The 22437-nt window shown below is 44.0% G+C and overlaps 1 protein-coding gene across 7 annotated transcripts in view; it reads right to left on the minus strand.

Moving 5' to 3' along the window:
* AGPAT3 (1-acylglycerol-3-phosphate O-acyltransferase 3) overlaps positions 1–22437 on the minus strand; it is a 100827-nt gene that overhangs the window by 62928 nt on the left and 15462 nt on the right. Inside the window, exons 1-2 of one of the 7 annotated variants that reach the window (XM_054181805.1) lie at positions 17323–17384; positions 5079–5149 (exon numbers count right to left, since the gene is read on the minus strand). The exons of 3 other annotated variants lie outside the window; for them this stretch is intronic. The gene's annotated coding sequence lies outside the window, so the exon portion shown is untranslated. Of the gene's footprint in view, positions 1–5078; positions 5455–17322; positions 17393–22437 lie in introns of those variants that run through there. 3 more of the 7 variants (XM_054182058.1, XM_054181968.1, XM_054181627.1) reach the window with 3 other exon arrangements.

The raw sequence follows: 22437 nt of genomic DNA on the forward strand, positions 1-22437 counted from the left end.
TTTGTTAGTTTAAACCCCCGATGAAGCGGTTGGTTGGGGTTTTTTGTTGTGTTTTTGTTTGTTTGTTTGTTTTTGAAAGGCAGCAAACCCCTCCAGAATTTTCCATGTGTGAACTGCTGGGGCTGAAGCACCTGCACATGGTCCTTTCCGCAGTGCCAATGGCTGGTAACATCTGGAGGAGCAAGCAATGTCCCAGATGATTGCAGCAAGATTTGCTAGACAATCCTGATCTGAGTTGAAGAGGTTCAGTTATTCCTGGTTAAAGAGTATATAATTCTTCTGATAGTTGAGACCAGGAACAGGGTAAATCCTCAGCAAGTTAACTCAGATGTTTGTATAGCACTATAGTGCTCAGTTGGAAAGCTTTCGTCTCACTCCTAGCTTCAAGTGTGACATACAGGAAAGAAAAAAATGGCCATATGAAATGACGTAAGCTGGGAAAGACACAGCTGCCCTAAACAACTAGGGCAGAACATCTTTGAACCAAGGTAAGTCTGCCCTGTCCCGGGAAATGTTACCCCAGTTGCAGTCCAGACAGGATTACTCCCAAGAAATCTAATTATTTATCTGCAATTTCTTATAGACTAGTTACCTCTAAGGTTTTGCTGACTTACCCTTGATTAAAGGCCTAAATAAATACAGTATACAAGAGGGGGACTTGAGTAGGCTCAGGCACCTATTCAGCACCTAAATACTAGAGACACAGCGGAGTGAGTGTGGAAAACATACACAGGAATGACCTGCAGGGTAAGGGATAGGATTTCCTAATTTCGCTCCTTTCACTTTTCAAGTCTTAAAAAAAAAAAAAAAAAAAAAAAAGAGAGAGAGGAAAAAAAAAAAAGAGTTGCAAAGACCCTCCACTGATTTCCTCAGTCTGACCTCCATAATGGCACATTCCTTTCACTAAGATGGTCTTCCGCCACCTTCATTTTGTGCCCTGCCCCAAACCCTGGGGCTGAGGGTCCCCGCACTGTACTCTGGGGGAAGCCTCCATCGCGTAGCTGGGGCTGCACAAGCTCTTCTCCCATTGCTCTGATGTTTTCTTTGGTGTGCAATAGATTTACAGTTAGCTTTTAGAGCTGTACGTGTTTAAACAGCCTTCAGTCAGGAAAAGAAAAAATCCCAAAACACAATTCTTCGTAGTTACCCACTAGCAAGAAGCAACTGATCATTAACTTTCATGCTCTGATCCTCCACAAGCAGACTTTCCAGGTACTCCAAATTAATCATATTCTTAGGAATTCACAGATAAAGTTAATAGGAAGGAGTTACCTCGTGGGATTTGAGAACAGCAGCAAGTCTTTGGCAGAAATACCCTTCCTTTACCAGCCTCGAATCTGTAAGTTTCCAAAATGAAAACCTGTAGGTGAAGCGTTAGTCACATCAGCATTGAAACTCCCAGCAACCTGTACCTGCCCAGCACGCCAGAGTCACGTCACCTCCTTGAGCTCACCCCCACACACACTTCCCTGTCCACATTAAGTCCCTTTTAGCAAGAGCCTGCCACCAGGGTCATGAGTCAAGCAGGCTTGGCTAAAAATATTCTCCACCACTGTCCCTCACCTACCTTGCCGTTGTCTACCTCATTCTCGGCCTTGATGCTGGATGTCCTTCAAGCTTCCAAGTTGTTCGCAAAGTACTGCTACCAGTGCCAGCATCAGCAAACCTCAGGAGACAGCCACATCCTAGCACTGGGCACAAACCTGCGTGGCAGGTATTTGTGGCTGAGGGATCCTCCTCCTCCTCAGTAGTTATTTTACTCCCACTGGTCAGACTAAACCAAGTACACAAATTTCTGCATATTCACTACTCATAATTCAAATACAAGTGAAATTAAAAGGATCTAGAACAGCAATCTAATTAGGAACTTTAACGAACGTGAATAGCATTTTAGAAGTGAAATTTATTATAAAGCACTTGAACTAATTAGAAGTTTACTCCCTGCCCAAAATCCTTAGCATTCTGCATTAAGAAAGTAAAAGCCTTTTAAAGAAAGCTTTAAAATTCTGAACTGCTGCAGATAAGATCTGAACAGGCAACACCGACACTAGCCGCATTTGCTATCATATCTCCTTCGGTAGCACAAACAAGGAAAGAACAGTTAAATACACCCATATCCCAAGAAAAAAAAAACACAAACATTCTTCTTTGTAACAGGTGAAGCCATTTTGCAGTGAACATGGTGATAATTTTGGATGCATAAGCTCTTCAGGATCTCTAAAAAATTATTTATATTCTTACTCTTACTAGAGATATGCGTCCCCCTTTCCAGGTACATTGGCTAACAATAAAATAATAAAATAGAAAAAACACCACGCAATCTTCAACGCAGCTAACGGCCAAGGCAGAGAAGGCCTAGCTTATCTTCTCCAGGAGAACCCGTGCACTGGACCTTTGAACTAATTTCTTTTTTTCCCTTGTTTACACAAGGAAAGTTTCTTAATACCATCTTAATAGCATTTTTAATTAATCAGAAACATACCTAAATAATAGATTTCCAGAAGCCTGATGAAGCTTGAACTAACTGTAATCTAAAATAACAATGTAATTCCTAAGAGGATGCATTATCTTTACATTGTCCTAGCTTGGTCTTGGTCAAACACAGCAAGAGAGTAAATTGCTACATTAGAGGTTAAAAGCAGAGGAAAAAACACAAGTCAAATAGAAGAGCACACAGCTGAGAAGACAGAAAAAACTTGTGATCAAAGGGTGAGACAGCATGGGTGTTTTATTAATCTTGCAGGAGCACAGCCAATGACCCTGCCAAGGGGTTGTCCACGCTCCTCCCCACGGCTGGGGCTTCTCCACCTGTAACAGGCGCAGAAAACCTCACCAGACCTCTCTGGCTCAGGCCAGCCCCAGGGCTGGCACGGGCAGCAGCAAGGCCCCAGCTCACCCCTGGCCAGCTCAACTCAAGCAGGTGCCAGCTATTTTTATGTCTAAACTGCTATTTACATCTGACCTGTTATTAAGTTCAAAGGGAGAAGCAGTCACAGCAACATCACCGGGAAGGCAAAGTGATGTGCGCTTGGCTCACTGATGGAGCAGGGACGGCTAGGGCTGGGAGGGGGCGTTTGTCATGGCCCTGAAACGCCCGGTGGGCTGCAGGAACGGTCTGCTCTGCCCGCTGTAAACCAGCAGCTGCCTGACGCTGCACAACTTGTGAGACGCCAAAAAGCCCTGACCCCTTCCCTCCCCATGCATCACACAACTCACTTTTGACAGCCCCAGGCCGTGGGTAGCACACATTTGCTTGATCTCAATGTTTCTAGGTACCAAAACCCGTGTAGAATTTGTAAATAAAGGAGCGTGGCACCAAATTATTAAATTTCAAAGTTCTACATGACAGGGCACTGAAGTAATAGTCAAATCTTAAACTGATTTAAACGTGTTAACTGATTCTCTCGCACTTCAGTCTCGCAACGCAGATCTCAAAGGACTATTCAGAACGCAATCAAGTGGCCAACTATGTGCAAGGAATCGTGTCCACAGCAGATCATCTGCAAATTGGTAATTACTTCGAAATCCATTTCAAGTAAATCATTCTCTTGCTACAAAAATCTGTTTCTAAGAGTTTTTGGAAGATTATTCATTCCCTCATCTCGCACTTAGAAGGATGCCAGAATTACTATACCCTGGATTGTAACTGAAACCACCACATGCAAGCAGGTTTCCTAACAAGGGACCATCTTTTCATTGAGCTCCATTATATATCTTAGGGTTTGATTGAGGTATTTAGAATCTTCTTTTCTTTTTTTTTCCCCCCCATAAACACAAGAGCTGAGCAGTCTTCTAATCTCTGAGATTGCAAATGCCCAGCTTCTACAGCTGCAGTAATTAAACCAACTTCTCATGCCGTTACCCACATCGAGTCTCTTCCTCGGCATCTGCTCTATTCCCACACTGCACTCTTAAACCAAACCAAGATAAGATATTTTCTAAGATCAGCTGACTTCTCTCCCTCGAAATCACTGCAGCCAAAATGATTCTGAACAGATATGAAGCATCTTGCTAAATATCCAAAAGGTCTCTTTTAAAGGAAAAAAAAAGTAGACGTCAATGCAAGTGGTTATTTTTAGCACCTGAATTGTTCTATATTTATTCCTTTATGTCTATCTAAAAAAAAAAAAAGCATGATCTCTGATGAAGCATTACCAGAAAATACATTCTACTGCAAAGTCTGCTTTATGAATCTCAGCTATATGAGCGCTGCAACAAGTACATCACACCACCCGTTCAACCAACCATACAAGCGTAAGGGTTAGGAGTGTACACAGAATGTTTCCTCAGTTTCAAAGAGGTGCTTAAAAACCCAAACAAATAAACCAACCCAAAAAGCAAACTCTTCAGCGTAATCTTTTTGTCATTCTGCTTAGATGCAATGCTTCAGCCTTATGTTTAAAAACTGCCACCTTGAAGTATTTCTAGTTGTCTAACCCTCAAAAAAACTCAAAGACACTTTGTGGGTTAGCTGTTAGAATACAAAACAAACCCACCATCCCCAACCCCAGGACACACTATACTTCAACAAAACCTCAAGTCAGCAGCAACAGCATCAGCTCAGGTCATACAAATATTCAGGCAATGAAAGACTACTTATCTCTTCGTTATTCTCTTTCCTTATAGCTGTCACCTTCTTGACGTGAAAACTCCTGCCCCGCTACCTCCAATGTGTTTACCTTAATAACCTTGTGCCTCTGATCTTATGCAAATTATCTGAAAATTTATTTTCAAGGCCAGGATACATATTATCAAAGGTGTGGGTTATTTGTGCGGGAAGAGATACGTCAGATAGACAGGAAAAGCAGAACTGTGTCAAGGAAGCTTCTCCTGGTTGAAGCAATCTTTCATTAAAAAGGAAAGAGAAAATAACGTAGTTTAAGATAGGGTCTTACATCCACAAAAACTGGAAGATAACTTGTATTTTGAAGGTAACAGTATTTGAATTTCTTTCTCTAGAAAGATACCATTACCTGCTCACAGTTATTTTAGATTTTTGAATTATGCTAGATCTCTCAACACAGTCGTCAAAACAGCAAAAGGGAGAGTGTGTGGGAAGATACTGGTAAAATACTTACCTCTGTATGTAAACTTGAAACTGTCTCCTCTGACCTTGAAGGACTTGGTCTTCCTTGCAGATATTCCCTACCTACAAGACAGACACGTCTTAGCACTCAGCCATACCCCACCAAGTATTTTTCCAACTGGCACTACCTACACATCCGTCAGCTCTCTGATCCCAGGGTAAACATCAGACAGTTGAGTGACTCCAGCGTACAAAACCATACCAGGAACGTCTCAGCACACACACTGATATCAAATGACTAAGTTTGGTCAGTGGCAGGTTCTTACTACTTTCATAAAGTGCAAATCACTGGAGTCTGCAACTTGCCACAAGGTAAAAGAATGGATTTTCAAATAATCATAGGCTTTCCAAGTTACAAATATATATGCCTTAATTACCTCCATCGACTGACCCTTGTATATTTATCTTTGAAGACCTTGCACTGCATCACTATTGCATTATGGAAGGCAGCAAGACTTCAGGTTAATATTATGCAATTTTAAAACAAGCTGCTCTGAAGGCTTTCAACTGAGCAAACCCGCCTAGCTGTCCTACACAGTTTTGAACTGGTTTTCTACTGATTAAAATGTTTCCCATCCAGCTGTGGTCTCATTTTAGTCTTCTATAGAAAACTAAAGACACGGAAATAGGTACCTTGAATTCAAGAATCCTCTCCTCGTAGCCACACAAAATACATAAAAAAAAAAAAGAAGGAAATTCTCTCACTGTTGCCAGCTTCTCCCCTGCTACCGAAAAGTTCTTTCTTTATCATTTGTAAAGTGCCCCAAAGCAAGGCAACAGAAACATCCAAAACCTTAGAAAGGCAGAAATCGAATGCTGCAGATCCTCTCTGTTTATTAAAAACAAACAAAAAAAAAATACATACTCTAACCAAAACAAAGTTAGGGTTTAAGAGAAGTACATCTGTGGGAGAAGGGACAGCATATCAAATGTGTTATTTCCTGGATTAAAAGCCATTCAGCTGACATGACAATTTTTTTTTTTTTTAAGACAATTTGTCTACCTTTTGTGAATTGGATAATCCCTTTTTCAAACTGGATTAAATTCCAGAATAAGCATGTCAAGGAAAGGTTGTCCAGTAACATGCATTATGAATGAACTGGGTTTTGCCTCTGGCAATCTCCCCTTCTGCTATATTATTTAATGCTCAACTTAAGCTGTTTTGTGGCTTTTGCTAGTACTCGGATGTCAAACTGACCACATATAACCTGCGCACGTAATGGACAATACGCAGGTAGGTATAACCCATTTGTAACTACAGACAGAGAGTTGCTCACATACCCTTCTCAGCACTAGAGCTGTCTGATGCTCTTCTCTGAGCAGACCCACACAGACACCCTGCAGATACAAGCTGGCTCCTTAACATGGGCCACAAAGACAAGATTCACAAGGACACATCCAAAAAACCAACTTGGGAGGTCACTCCCAGGACAGCCATGCTGCAATTAAGAGCACATGAGCTACAAAAATATCTTCTTTCAGAGGAATTAAGACTGCAACAAGACCTCCAGCACCTGCCTCTGCTGCTGGAAAAAGCAACAAGGGAAGTCCAGCAAGAACACCACTGTGTCCTACCTACAGCCAACATCAAAGGCACCAGGGAAGCCGCAGACTCAATTGATCTACACATTAATCCACAGCACTGGCCTGCTTTTGAAGGGAATGCCCTATTGCTTCTGCAGCTTGGACCACAAGCCAGATTCCCTTTGGATGAAACCAAATCAGAAGATCCACACAGAGTATGACTCTAAACCCTGCTGGTGACACAAACTGGGGCCGGGGTCATCACACAGGAGATGCTGCAAGACAGCACAATCTCTATGCTTCTCATTCCCAGATGCTGCACAAAACTCCCATGAGGGAACATCAATGTTCAGGGAACAGACACTTCCCTTTGTCCATTCTCCCCCATAGCTAACACCAGCAACCTCCTGCATTAACACCTCTGATTCCAACCCAGGTAAGTGCATTGCTTTTCTATACCCATTGCTAGGGAAGAAGGATGTGTGCATACGAGCCTTCAAGCTGAATTGCAGCACACTGGTCTTGGGTCTGCAGAGAGTCAAACACCACCAGACGCCTGACTGGGAAGGCTGTCATGCCTTTAAAAGCAGTTCCACAGGGGCCGAAGATTGCGGTTGCTCATAGCGTAGCAAGCAGCCAAACTGAAAGCATCTCTCCACTCCTTGCCCTGTACAAACAGCCTTGCTCAGTCCTGCTGACCAAGCATGCCTGCACACAGCATACCCTGCTAACACAGCCCACAAAAGGCCCTGAATATGGCCCCCTCCTTCTCCAGCATACTGGCACAACCCCAAAGCACGCAAGCCCAGATCACCCCTTGATCCAAGTGGGCTGTTGCGTGGCGTAGGGCAGATTCACAACAGCTACTGATGGGATGCCCTCAAAGGCCACCAGATATTCCCAAATAGCTCTCCCTTCAGTGCAGGCCAGCAAAAAAACCCCTAAGGGATCAACATTTTTGGGGGAGCCCTTTTCATTCCTTTTCGCTCTCTGCCTCTCCCCTTCTCCCTGTGCTCCCCATGTTTCTCTACCTTCCCCTGCTGCAAATTTGAGCAGGTCACGGGACAGATTCCTGTACTACAGCACTGGCCATAGCAAAGAGATAATTACCATGCATGGCAGGATATCGTATTCAGAGCTCAACTTCACCCGTTCCTTACAGGAGGATCTCCATCTCCTTCTGCTGATCTCACTACACTGCAGAAATCTGTCTTTACAGGCCTGGGGAAATTAGCCGGAGCCCTGCATTATACTGCTACAGCAAGGACCAAACAGCTTGTTTTTCTCTCCTCCATAAGGTCCTCTGACGTAGAGGAGGTCTCAGAGGCAAAGACAGCCCCTATTCATCAAACCCAGGCAGGGGCAGGCCAACCCACTGTAGCACCTCTAGTCTGAGGGGGTACTTAAGAGGGGAGGAGGAGAGAAGAGAGGATGGAGACCCTGGGCTGGCACAAGGACTCAGCAGGCCCAACAAAGGGTTTTGGTTCAGCTCAATGCCAGATGGGAAGAAAGCCTGACAAGGTAGCAGCTCCTGCAAAGTCCTTCATCTCCATCCAGAGTCCTCACCTCATAACCACAGACACCAGCGGGTACAGCAGTGCAGGCACGAGGGGAAGGCTGTCAGCCCCAGTGACAGCTGACACATCCCCCCCCAATCCACAGACCTTCTACCCAAGTATGTAAGTTGGGCCAAGAAGACACAGTAGAACAACAGGCTTCAGATAGTCATGACTGACAAGACTTCTTCTCTTATCGCACCTCTAGAAGAGGTCTCTGCCCTTCTGGTTAACGTTTATAAAAAAAAATCCTGGCCTAATCCCCCAAAGGCACACTTGGGATATGGGACACCTGTATAATTTGTCACATTCCTTGACTACCCTCATCCTGAAAACTCCAGGCACCACTGCCTTCCCTCACCAACCTCTTCTCTTGAGGTGCAGCAGCTAATACTGATCTTACCAAACTTGCCTTCCCCTTCCTCACACCGGCAAAGCCGAGAGAGGCTGCCCTTCAAGACCAGTGCCCCTTCCTCTGAATGGCAAATCACACTGACAGATGAGGTCTCCTCAAAGGAACGTGACAGCAGTCACAGGCACAAACCTGGACGTGGGGAAGCCCCAAAGGGTTGGAGGCCCAGCAAAAATGCTGTCAAGACTAATCAAAAGGGACAAAAAGGGATGATTGATTTGAGTGCCACCAGGAACAGAGTGCACACACATGTGCATGCACAGGTGTGCAAACATGGGGAGGGCAGGCTAAGCAGATCCAGAGTAGCATCAGGAATCTCTTGCTTTTTATTCAGCACAGACATGTTCACACACTAGTAAGTCATGGCACATAGTTTTGTTCCCCCATTCCACTTTGGCTGCTTCCAGCCACTGGTCATGGTAGTTTTCCTCTGTGACAAGCGTCCTAAATGAGTGTCATGCTGGGTGCTACAACTTTTTGAAGCGGATGTGAAGGCTGAAATTACAGCCTCAGAAAAGGTTCACCTACATCCTCAGTGTCCACAGCAGCCACCTGTGATTCAGAGGGCATAGGAAATATTTGTGCCTCACCTTTTGTGCAGGCAGAACCAGGCAGCACATTCCACCTCTAATGCAAGACATAAGGCCATGGCCCGGAAATACCTTTCCGTGGTCCAAAGCTGGCAGGACTGCCTCCACTGTTTACCTAATGGTGGTCTGAAGCCAGGCACCGGGCTGGAATCAATACTGCTCACACTGCTTGGGGATCCACAGAGGGCAAAGGCCCAGGATATCTTGTTGATAGCTCCCACTACATGGAGGTAAAAGGTTTGGAACATAGCCTTGGAAACCCTGATCATAACTACGCCCAGACTGGAATTGCTCACCCCATATCAGCTCACCACTAGTGGCAGGAACTGAGGGTCATGAGACTTCACAGATGACAGTCATTCGTTTGCGCAAGGTCTGGGCTGCCAAAATTTCATTCAGCGACAACAGACACGCTGTGCCATCTGATGGCAGGCGGCCTTGGCTGTGCTTCTTCACACACAAAAGCTCTGTGCCCACCACTAGTCATTTCATGTCTCAAGAACAATGGCAGCCTACTGGACCAAACTTCTCCACCAGGGCCAGAGAAAAAGCAGCTGCAAAACTTCAGAGAAAGCTCTTACTTCTGCCTTTTTCCCCAAACAACAGGACATCCAGGAAGGTGAGAGTGTGGTCTTTTGGGTGTGTTCCCAGAGCAGCTGATGGTGAAAAACACCCATCTTCCCTGACATCACCAATCTCAAGAGTCAAGAGGGGATCAAGGCAGCAGGTTGCATAGGTCACTCTAGTGAGCAGGAAAAGAAATAAAGTTTGTTCCCACAAGAGGCTTACACAGACTCTACTGACGGGGCAATGACATGCTAGCATCATCCCTGCGAAACGGGGAAGAGGACAATTTGACACCTCCTGAAGCAACACTCTGAAGTGCAGAGGTTAGTGGGACAGCGTTCCTTCAGCGAGCTCTGCAGCACACAGACAGGCAGCAGTCAGTCTAGGGAGTAGGCTAACTCAAATTCAAAGAACATTAAGTACACAAAGTTCATAAAGCTGAAATATGATCTCCTGGCCTGCTCCTACTGCACTGCACATGTGGTTAAGGCAGACGCGGCCAGCCACAACTTCCCTGGCAAAGGCATTCTCTCCCCTGTAGTAAAGAATCCACAGAGAGCAGCTCCAAAATCCCAGCCAAAGCGCAGCATCATCACTGCGGGGAAGAGATAACTTCAGCTAAAAAGCATTATGAGTATTATGTGCCATGCTGCACCATGGTTCTGTTGCTTGGCGTTTTTGTCTGTCTTAATAAACTTTTCCTTTAGATATCTGATGGACAGGTGCCTTTTCAACCTTCCTTTCCCTGCAATACGTATCTTTGTTATTGTGGTTCTAATCACCACACTGCTAGAAAAACCAGGGACCAGCATGTTTATTTGAGCAACTGTTAAGGACAGAAAAGCATACTGTATAGTCCTTTGATTTCCAGTTCGAGCAATATCCTGAGTCTGGACATTCCACATAGGTGTATTTACCCCCTTCCTCCTCCAAAAATAACATTCAAAAACCCAGAGGCTATCAAACGCAGAGCTACTATTAATCAGCCTCTCAGGATCTGAATCCCATGGGCTCAGGGCAAATTGCTGTAGAAGCATATTTCTCAGTGGACTTGGTGCTGATTCCTGGGCCACAATAAGAGTGGCAAGGCTAGGACTCCATTTTGGCATACACCCTGCCAGGCAACACAGCCACTGCTACTTGAGGCACTACTCTATGGCTAGACCAATGCTGCCAAAGGCCAGAAGGCCAAGCCTGGTCCAAAACAAGTCAGGTGGCAAGCTAACAGCTAAGCAGGGTGGATGATAAGGGCTCCCGTCCTTATGATCGTTTTTTGGACCTTTTCTACTGAAGCGTCTTCTTGGGTCCCACAGCGGTCAGAGCACTCTAGCGAGTAACACCAAGTGCTTTGTGATCAACCCACTTGCTTCCCAAATGTGGCCCCTTTCTGCCTTCCTGTGAACCATCACCAGCCTCCCACACAGCGACTCCTCTACAAACATGCACGTAAGAGGTCTACTGCCCTGGCCCTTCCTGTCCTACACAATTTTGGATGGGTACCTAGATCCTATATAAAGGAGATAGGAAGAGATGGAGGGAACGTTTCCTCACATCCAGGCTCAATCTGACATGAGGAAATTATAAGGGCTCTCCAAAACTGAGGGAGGTAAGGACCAATATTTTAATCAAGTGGGGAAAACACCCCAGATCTTTATCATTGTTCCTAGAGACTGGAATATTTTTTCATTAAATTTTTTGTTCTATTTCTGTGCTTTCCCAGCTCCTGCATGCTGACCTGTCCTCCCAACCAAGTGCATTTATCAGCCACTGAAATCTGAGATATACCAGATCTCACACACACTCACATTATCACCACCTAGATGTAAATCCTCTGGTAGACCTCAGTGTTTGCTCCCCAAAGAGGGAAGAAACAGCTGCAGAACAAAAGGGAAAAACCTCTTTATCAGGCAGCTCACTTTGCTTCTAGGGGTTTGAGTAGCAGACAACAGGGAACAGTCAAATTGGGGGCCAGGGACGAAGTGAATCAAAAAGCTCAATATAGGGAACAGACTAAGCAAATCTGTCAGCTGCCCGCAAAAGGGGACAGAAATGTCTCTACCTCCAAATGGGAAAACAGGACCCACAGAAACACAGGATAAATCCTGACCGTAGCTGTAACACTAATACCTTAGTACCATCCACTCCTGTTCATGTTTGGAAAATACTCTGAAGCCTGGGGAAAGGACTAATTTGAGCACAGCTAATCACTGGGCTGATGAATCAGCTCACCAGTGTGCGTTCTCCTTAGGGAGAGAAGAGACAACTGGCAGAGGACAGTGCTGCAGAAGATAGCAATATGAGGGAACAGCTGCTGAATTTGATGCAGGAGCAGCCCGTCGTGTGGAAAACATTTTGGTGCAGTGTTCCTGGCCAAAACCATCATCCCCAGCCAAGCACATCCTACAGCACGTAAGGAACAAGCACATTCCCTTAGGAAATCCACAGGATTGCCAACTCCAAAATGCTGGAACAGCAAAACCCAAAGCTTTTGGTACTGTACATGCAAGTATCAGCAACACAGAAAACATTCTCTACCTCATGGCAAAGATCAAGGAAAATCCATATCGATGCAGTTCTCTCAAGGATAGTATCAGTCGTGCATCCAAAATCTATGAGCTTGTGAAATACATACATTTGTATTTCATGAAACCTGTATTAGTTCAAGGATAGTTTTTGTAGCAACTTGAGGTTGACTGGCTTAAGGTCTGCACTGTTAAGTTCACTCAGTAACCTCTCATAAGATTAAACGTAAAATGAACTTCAAGTGTTTTCTATAAAATTCTTTCCTGAAAACCTTAAAAAGCCTTCAGACTAAAACAGGAGTGCAAAGCCCCAGGCAGGATCACTATGCATCCCAATGGACTTGCTGCAATTTGCAGAAGCCGTCTTCCTGCCTCTGCCGTGTGTTACGGAGGTTACTGCACCTCTTCTGCCGAAGGAGGCTTCCACCTTTCCCCTTTCCCACTCCCCTCACAGACAAGCTCAAGCGCCCAAAAAGCAGCCCTCAAGAGTGCCGTGCTAAGCCTTGCCATGAACACTCTCCCTACAGTCCTCCTGGCTGCCATCCGCCTTAGAAAACCACTGCCTGGGAAACAACGAAGTAAGGGGAATGGCATGAAGCCATTGCCCAGAGCAACCATAGGAAAAATGTCTTTCTACAGAAGTAGTTCTCATTGATGAAGATGCTAGAGCTTGCTTAAGGATCCTGACATCACAGGCCTACGCTAGTTAGCGAATTTCCGAAAAGATTAAGGCCAATTCTTTACTGATGCACCAGGAAGCCTGGTTGCGAAAGGGAAGGCTCAAGGCTAATGGAGACACTCCAAGACACTGTGGGAGCCACTGCTGTGCTGCTGCCCTCAGCATAATGCCAAGCAGCTCTTTACATCAAAAGCAGACACTGTACTGGGAAGCAACGGATCAGGAGTGGTGATACACAGCAATTTCCCAGGCAGCGGTGGCTGCACAGAGAGCCAGGCAGAGGGGAACTATCACATCCGTGTGCTCCCACGCAGAGCTGCCCTGGACCAGCACCAGCGCTGCCAAGCTGACCTTCAGCAGGCAGAGGCTGTGCTCCCACTGGCAGCTGCCCTTCTCCTACGCAGCTATCTCTCCCCATCAGGCCATGCTCATTTCCACATGCAAAAACATCTCCAGGAGAGGCTGCTGCAGGTAAGGGCAGCCAAAAGCTGCAGTTCAATTCCCTCCTCCACCCAGATCAGCCGAGCATCCGCAGCGGCAGCTGAACAGCCTGAGCAACCAGGCAGCGCAATCACACACACACACGTGCTGCAGCTTAAATATCTTAATGATTCTCAGGATGGTGCCACCAAGCAATGGTTCCACCTTGCTGTCTGACAGCAACCCAAGAACAGAAACAGAAAGGTTAGAAGAATCGCAGGAACCAGTATTTGAGCTCAACTGGCGAAAATCTGGCGTCCTTAGAAGAGCTTCCTACAACAAAATGGAAAGCGAACCCCAGAGCACAGAGACCAAGCAGCAGGTAAGTGAAGAGCCCACAGCTTGCTCATCTGGGAAAACCAAGCTGCCATGTAAGTGAGTTGATTCAAAGAAAGGTAGGTCAAAGCCATCAGATGGACATATTCTGGATTATTTCACTTTGATGACAAATTTTATGGAAATACATGACTGCACAGGAGTATTTATGTGGAACAAGCCCTTATCTAAAATATATTATCAGTACTTCACATGAAAATCTACCATCACTATTAAAAAAAAGCCTGCACAAGCTGAATTCTTTACTCATCACACAATACAAAGCTCCCAGGTACCCCTGCCTGTAAGAGGAAGTTTCATAAATAAGCATTGTTCTCTAACTGGCTCTTTTCAGATACAAAAAATTTGATCAGCTTCCTCCTGCTCCTCCAGCCAGGTCACAGATCAGTTACATTAGACCCATAATAAAAGGTACAAGCCAGCTTCAGCTTTGATGGCCTTTATTTCCAAGCTGGCCTAATGGAACAGAGAAATCTTATGGAACAAAACTGCATTTCACATTTTTGTTCAACCAAATACTAGTTTACCGCGGGACTACCACAGTCTTCCCACATGCAACATTTTCAGTGACTGATAATATCCCACCTCCAGGACTGATGTACATGTCATGTAAAGGCAAAGAACCATGTAATGAAAAATTACAACCATGAACCATATGCTCCAAGGGCTTTTCACATAATATAATCTATTTCACCAAGCAATTTTAGACTTTGAGGAACAACAGTCGGTTTGTATTCCTGTGCCGGACTGGCAGATCCTCTCCTTTCTTTGAAAAGTAAATAAAACCTGCTCTCGATTCTGTAAGCACAGAGATAAGGAACTAACTTCAGTGAGAACTGCAAGTAACCTGACCTTTTAATTTTTCCTAATGCCTCACATGTGTCCCATCAGTGGCATAGTAAAGTTTTACTTATTTGTTCTTTTTCTGCACAGCAGAAAAGAGCTTTCAGTCTGCGTGAAAGATGATGTCTCAGGTGCTCCCTGTGGGCCTCTTATTTATTGTTCACTGTAACTTCTTTCTCCTGCTGGCAACTGGAGACTCATTCACCAGATTTCCGTGATGACAGGTATAACAAGAGACATGCAGATATCTTCTGTTGCATCTCTGGACACCTGCTCTGAAAGAGTTTTCTGTTCTTGCATGCTGTTATTTGAATACGTAAATGACCTTTCCAAGGCGAGCGACAGTTTTCCCCAGAACAGCCTTGGTCTGACTGTCAAATTGAAGGGTGGAAAAAAAGCACTCGCTCTCCTCAAATATCTTCCAGTGCTACCTTTGTGAATTGAGAAATCGCCAGTCTCCAAGACTTATTTCAAGTCTTGGCACAAATTACAAGACTTAAGGCAGATGGGGCCTTACTGCTGTAGTACAAATAGAACTATTACACTCTGCCTGTCTATCAAGATTTTAATAATACAGAGTCCTCTGTACGAGCACTGTTGATTTTTTTCACTGTTTTTCTTCCAGGTGATCCAAAGGACTACTTTTCCCACAAAAGCCTTAACAGGTACCTGGAAAAGCAAAGAGGTAGAGGGCTTTTTTTTATTTTTATTCTAAATACTGAGCCACTGAAAACAAAGGGAGGGCACTACGTACACAGCTCGTTCACAAGTCTGGTGAGCCTCATGACTTGGGATCGTTGCTGCCTTTAAAGCCAGCCTGAAGAGTAGAACCATACTAGCAGTCTTCCAATATTTGGTTCAATGGCTTTCAAACCAATTAGTCCCTCTGCCCAAAAGGCATAAAGATTAGCTCCTGGGGAAATGGTGAAGAGGAAAATAAGCACAACATCAGAAGCTGGGACAGTCCTTGAGTGAGCGGAAGCAGAGCAGGTAAAGGAAATTCCATAGGAGAGGCAGGAGAAGAAACAAGGTGAACAAAGATGACAGAGATGCAGGGTGGTGGTCAAGAAGCATGGGGAGAAACAGGAGAAAGAAACAGGGCCTTGCCGTAGTGAGGGGCTGATACAAACAGGAGACAGGGTTGCCATGCCATCACCATGTCCAGTTCTGCCTTCAGTAGTTCAAGGATTATGTTCACAGACTGAAAAGTGTGCATGGAAGTGCTTCACAAATAATTTCAACCAACAGAAAACAAGTCTTCAGCAGGAGACTCAAAGACTGCTGTTTCAAGTTTAAAGAAAAAACGACAAACTTGATCACAGTTTAAGTCCCCACATGGAAACACATTTTACAGCATATTAAACCTCAGCCACTGGAACTAAAGCTTGGTAAATGAGAACCATCAGCTTCTAGGTGAAACTAAAAAAATTCAGGTCACAAGCCACGTACTTCAGCAAAGATCATCAGCCACTGGAACCACTTACTGAGGGTCAGGGCAGTCTTCATGACTAACCGTTTTTTAAATCAAGTCTGGAAGGTTTCTCAGAGGCAAGTTATAGTTTGAGTACAGATTTATGAAACACAGAGTTAACCCTGGAATAATTCCTACATCATCTACCTTTGGCTTGTGACCCGAGAACCCAAGGGGTGGGTGTGCGAAGGGGCTGGGGAACGAAAAAAGGGCAGGAAAAGAAAGTAAGAGAAAATACAGAAAAAGATAGAGGGAAACAAAGAAAGCATACTGATAATGAAGTAGAATGAGTAAAGGCAGCCTAAAAAGAGAAAGCAAAAGGATGTACATAATAATTTTATTTCTTCTAGTTGAAGATGCATGGGAGAAAGAAAAACAGCACAAGAGAAACCAATTCTGTGCAGGAGACTGGTGCTGAAGAGGGGGCAAGCAGGCAACATGAAGGAAAAGAAAACTTTTGTTTGTTTGCATGTTTCCTCAGATCACTGAGTATTTCAAGGGCGAGTTTTCCTAGTGCAAAACTCCCCATACCAGAGAACCCGGGTCCAGCTTGCCATGCAGTACCCTGACCAGCCTTGCATTGCGTAGGCAGTACACAATGCCACGTGACCATAAGCCAGAAAAACACTAAACCTAAAACATGCCCCCAGTCACACTCACAGTGAGCCTGATTCTTCCAGGTGACAAATCCTTTACAGTTAGTTATCCCCTGTCCAGGTGAAACATGGAAGCAGATGCTTTTTTGAAGTCACTGTATTCCTTCGCATGCTGCCTTGGTCAATACAGATGTTGTTTATTTACTTAATTGTTTCGAGCTCTGTGACAAGGTACAGCAGCGAAACTTTACCTGGACACCAGCTCTATGGGGGATCGGATGTGCGCAGGCGTTGTGATCTATGCGAATGGAAAGAAGATACCAGGAGACCAGGTATAGATAAACAAAAGCACGGGAAGCAAGGGACTACCTAGCTGGGCTCTTTCTGTTGGCTTCTTCAAGCAACAATCACAGGATCAAGTAACAATAACCAAATTAAAAGGGTTTGCCACATCATGGTGTAAGTTCAGATCTTTATAGTCAAGAGAGCTGAGGTGGTAAACTGTATAGGACAGATCAAAACGTACCGACTGATTCATTAGCCACAGCGGCTTTAAAGCAGGCTGGTTTGTCTCGCTTACAGCTCTATCAATGAAAGCAATCAGCCTCTCTGAACACAGCAAGAAAGTTTATTTAGGGCAGCAAGGCAGGCTCCTCTCACCTCTGCTAGACATGGGATGGTGACTTGCTGGGGGAGGCGGACAGAGGGATCAATTCCCTCATCAGATCTGAATGTACTCCTGTCTTTGCTCTAAAAAAAAAATCACATCCAGCAAAACACACACCATTAATCCGAAATAGTCTCTTTACAACTTGTGTAATACTACTCTGGATCAGCTCAGCAATCCCCATGTTGCATGAAGTGGTCCCAAGCAGCGTTCACTCTGGAGGTATCAGGAGGAGAGACAGAAAAAACTTTGCCAATGTACAGATATATTCAAATTACTCCAGAATGACTCGAGGAAAGGGGAGTAACTCCTCCTGAACACTAAAGACAGCTGGCAGCTTACTCATGCCCCATGCAGAAAGGCTTTTAAGTGTTAAACAGCATAGTCATAGAGAGATCTGTTCCTTCTCCTGTGCGTGCTTCCCCCTGCTTCCAGTCACTCTGCTCCTGGGAGCTCCATTACTTGTGTTTAAGAGAGTCCTTTTTAATCTACCTACTGCTTTTCCAGATTAATTTCACAGCGTGATTTTTATAATTTTAAAATCAAAGAAAAAAAAACAAAAACAAACAAACACGACATTTGCCCGTAAGAAACTAACATTTTCCAAATAAGCCAGTTTTTAATTTTCATTTCTTTTCTTTCTCTGCATAAAATTTCTAAACACAAAGAAGGGCAAAGGAAAAAGAGCGAAATGAACAGTCAAATGCTAAGAAATCAGACTTTTATTTTCTTTTTATTTCAATTTGACAGATCTGGGTCCTGCAGTAAGACTGTCTGCCTTCAAGCTCCATGAAAGAGAGTCAATGGCATCTACATGTCAGAAGCCTGTTTTCACAACTCGTTTTCAGCCTAAGCATAGGGTTAGGTTTCCTCTCATTCTCATTTCCCAGATGCCACAGGAGGCTAAAATGGAACAGTAGAGCCGTGTCCTACCCTACTAAGAAGCTAAAAGATTAATAAATTAAAAACAAAAAGTGAGATGCCTCTCTACGTCCATAACGTTCATTTATTTCCATATATCATGGGAGGCAAAAGCTGTCTCCTTGCTATCATCATGGGAAACAGAAATTCATACATAAAGACAACTTTTCCTAAGTGGATGAGAGATTTAAAAAACAATTGCTGTTTCAGGAATATGGAACCTATAAAACAATAAAACAAGATGAATAATTAAAGGTTAAAATATTTACTGGCACATGGAAAAAAAAAAATCTATGTTGATAGCATCCCAAGTATAGTGTGTTCAGCGGTAAATGGATTAAGACCTCATACACACTTCAGAGGAGACACCTAGGGGCGTTACAGCTTTTCTTTTACGAGCTCCCAGCTTCACCTTGGTCCCACAGCCCAATCATCACCTTAAAATATCAAGTCATAATCCACTTGTAGCAAACTGAGAAATAAGGCTGCACCACTCTTGAGAGGTAACAGGTAATCCCGCAGCACCGAAGACCTGCAGCTGCTAAGCAGGCGGGCTTGGTCCTGCAGAGAGGTCCTTGAGAAGCGCTGGTGGCTGACCCACTGTGAGGACTGCTGCTCCAGGAGCAGAAGAACCACACGCCACCCCAGCAGAGCCAGGGCCTCCAGGCACAGCCTGAGGAGCGTCCTCCCTGACTTCACCTACGCCCGCACCTCACACGGCTCACCAGGCTTCATCTCACGGGGGATGGCCTATTCTATCTTCACACATTCTCCTTAATCCAGGGCTCTTTTGCAGATGAAGCACCCCACGGTATCACCAGCAGAAGAGACAGCTGGCCAGATGCTTGTGCATTTGCACACCCTGCTACCGCCACATGTGTCCAGCTGCAGGCGCCACTAGTATATCAAAAGATTAGGAAGGCATTGCTAAAACGGCGGGCGCCAGGCCATGCTGGTGCGGAGCACATCCAGAGAGGAACACAAGTATGCACACCACCACTCACATCCTTCAGAGATCCAGCCGCCATCTCATGTTGCTTAAAATATAAATACCGTTTGGAAAAGTCACATATTCAGGGTAAAGCGCACAGGTAAAGCAAACATACAAGGGCCCCCCAGGTCTCTGAGGCCAACCCTAGGGCTGTTCATATGCAAGCAGGTGAATTTGAGAAATACTGTCATAGACTTCAACAAGTTTTACTGAGCAGCCCAAGTCTGTATGAGCAGACTTCTCTTTTTGAGGTCACAGGGAGGGTTATGGATTTCTCACGAGTGCATTTCGCCAGGTGCCAGACTTGGCTTTTCAATCTGGTGTCCTGCCCCACTGCCCAGCCTCGACCACAGCACTGCAGACTCTGCTGCCCCCTCCTACCCAACCTACATCCACCCCCTGGAAACATACCCAGTCCCATGGCCAGGGGTTTGTGACACTACAAAGCAGCATTTGATTACAATCCTCAAACACAACTTGAACTATTTAGAAAGCACAAATTATAGTATAGTTACCCATTTCATTATAATGTTATAACATGCTGTCATAAGTAAGACTTTTTGCTTTTCAACATACGTACTGGTGAACAGAATATATTTTGACTCATATACAAAGTACTGGCTGTTTTTTTAGACAAATAGGGAGAAATAAGCACAGAGTTATCATCTTCTGAAATCAGAAACATTAACTACAACAAGCATTTTATGCACTCCAAAGGAAAGGAGGTTTGCTTTTCAGCAGTGCAATAACCCGGATTAAAAATCATTTGACGTGCTGGTTACTACAGAGATGGACATGAGTTACCAAGCTGGAGGGAAGGTTTCTAATTATTTATTTCTAGGCTTAAAGCTCTGACTATTGCTTGATTCTTAAAAACAGCCAACTATGTTCCTGTCTTTCTCTTGGGCTAGGAAAAAAATTAAGAGAAAAGAAATATATACTTAAAAAAAAACTTTCTCTCCTTCCACTGTATGCCTTCCCTCCTGGAAGGGTATTTAAAACAATAAATGCTTACTCAAAATACTAAACAACTGATCTATATATACCTTTTATATGGTTCTACATACAAGAAGTCTTAATAAAAACTGAATGTTCAGTGACCAAGTAACTTGCATCACCTTAATTTCTGATAAGCATTCAGACACCAAGAACAACAACATTCAGGGACTCCCGAATCTTTCCCAAATTTGCACCATCAGCGTGACTGCCTTTCAGAGGCTGGACTTTCTCTTAATATGCACACTAATCATTCTTTCCATAGGTCAAGATGGCTGTCCTATTTTCTTACTCAAAGGTGGTTTTGCTACTATGGCCCATTTATCAAAGTCCAAAATACTCTTTATGAATGATGATAATAACAGTAATAAAGCAGCTTAATTCAGGACACATGGGAATCTTGAAATCAAGGGGACTTAAACATATACCCGAGTGTTTTAGTGAATAACAGAGGACTGGAAAGCATAGAGATGCAAGTCATTTTTGTGAGGGAATGACTTTGCTCTTCACATGACAAATATTTTTCCAAAGCTGGAAGCCTCTGGAGATTTTTTCTTTCATTTCTTTAGAACACCAGATTTATTACAAATCTATCACATAGTGTTCCAATGTATTTATTAGTTTGGAAGTACTATGCTAAAGGACAGTGGGAAACTAGGGGTGGCGTGGTGGAAATCTCACCATACCATTCACTACCTTACTCATTCACCTTCATCATAGCAGAGGCATGCTATTTCATTAAAATGGGTATGGCACTGTGGGCCAGGAATAGGGAAGAAAGCAAACAATCAGATGCTACTTTGCTCAGCTGCCTAGAAACTATTTAATGCATAATAAAAATCTTGATCCTGCCAACAATGAAAATATTAAGGTTTACAGCACTTGCAGTCCTATAGTATCTATCTTTGGAGACATACACTTACACACCTGCAGTTTTGCAGTCTTGAATCCATGGAACATTCCTTTATTATGGATTACTCCAAAATCTTCATTTCGGAGCAGTTTTAAAGACTCTTATAGCAATGAAATTACACCTTCACGAGAGTCAAATAACCTCAAACAGAATTCATACACTGACCTACGGGTGTATTTGCGTATTGGTACTTAAAGGTTTTAACCTTTAAGTGTAACCTATGGGTGTATTTTGCATATTGGCATTTAAACACTGAGGCAGGGAGGTGAAAAGACAACTGAAGTTTGAGGAAAAGTCTATCCATTATGAAGGCTTCTAAGGTTAACAGGCAGAGAACAGTTGTTCCTTGAAATCCTTACAAACACTTACGGAAGAGATCTAGGTTTCTAAACACATGCACCATGAATCATTTTTAGACGTTTCCAAGACGCATTTGCAACATCCACATGGGACTGGCAGATGCAACACTAGACCGTTGGGAAACCCATATCCTTTCAGAAGGGAGGCTCCAGGCCAGGAGAAATACCCTAGAGTGCCTACAGAGACATTAGATGTTCAGAGACCTGAGTCGTCCCACTAGACTCTACAGCATTTAATTAAAGCAGAGAAGATTACAACTGGGTTTAGAACCATCCTGGTCCCTCCATCCAGTCCCCTTCCAGACAGTTCATTTGGTGGATGGCTACATGATTTCAGTGTGCAGAAAAGAAGGCTGCTTTCTCGGAGTAAATATTTGGAATACTTTGCATGGTATCAGTTCAACAAATAACTGAAGAAACTTTTAGGAATAGTCACCACAAAAGGAAGGGCACATACTAAAAACTTAGCTGCACAGAAGGCAAATAGAAGATAGCAGCATGAAAGGACTAGGCTTTCACAACACATCAAGGGATTTACAACACTGTTTCCCACTATCGCTTTGTGAGACATCATGGCAGTTTCTCTTTTTATTAAAAGAAAAAAACCCACAACAAAATCAGGCTCCAATATGGAAGAGCATACACTATAAACTCAAAAAACACAGTTTTTAGCTATCAAAGACATTAACTATAAACATTAACTATCTGATACGCACACTTTTGGAAAACATTTTCTACCGGCACAGAGCTGCTCCTGTTCTCCAAGACCACTGCAATTGGAACCATCATGACACCATGAACAAAGGTGACACTAGCATGGCTTAAGACTCCAAGTACTCTGCCTTATCTTACCCAAATGTTTTATTAAGTTTACTCTGCTCACTGGCAGGGCTTTAAATTTCAAATTCATACCAGGAATGAAATAGGT

The sequence above is a fragment of the Rissa tridactyla genome, chromosome 1 (assembly GCF_028500815.1).
Source record: "Rissa tridactyla isolate bRisTri1 chromosome 1, bRisTri1.patW.cur.20221130, whole genome shotgun sequence".
Classification (NCBI taxonomy): domain Eukaryota; kingdom Metazoa; phylum Chordata; class Aves; order Charadriiformes; family Laridae; genus Rissa; species Rissa tridactyla.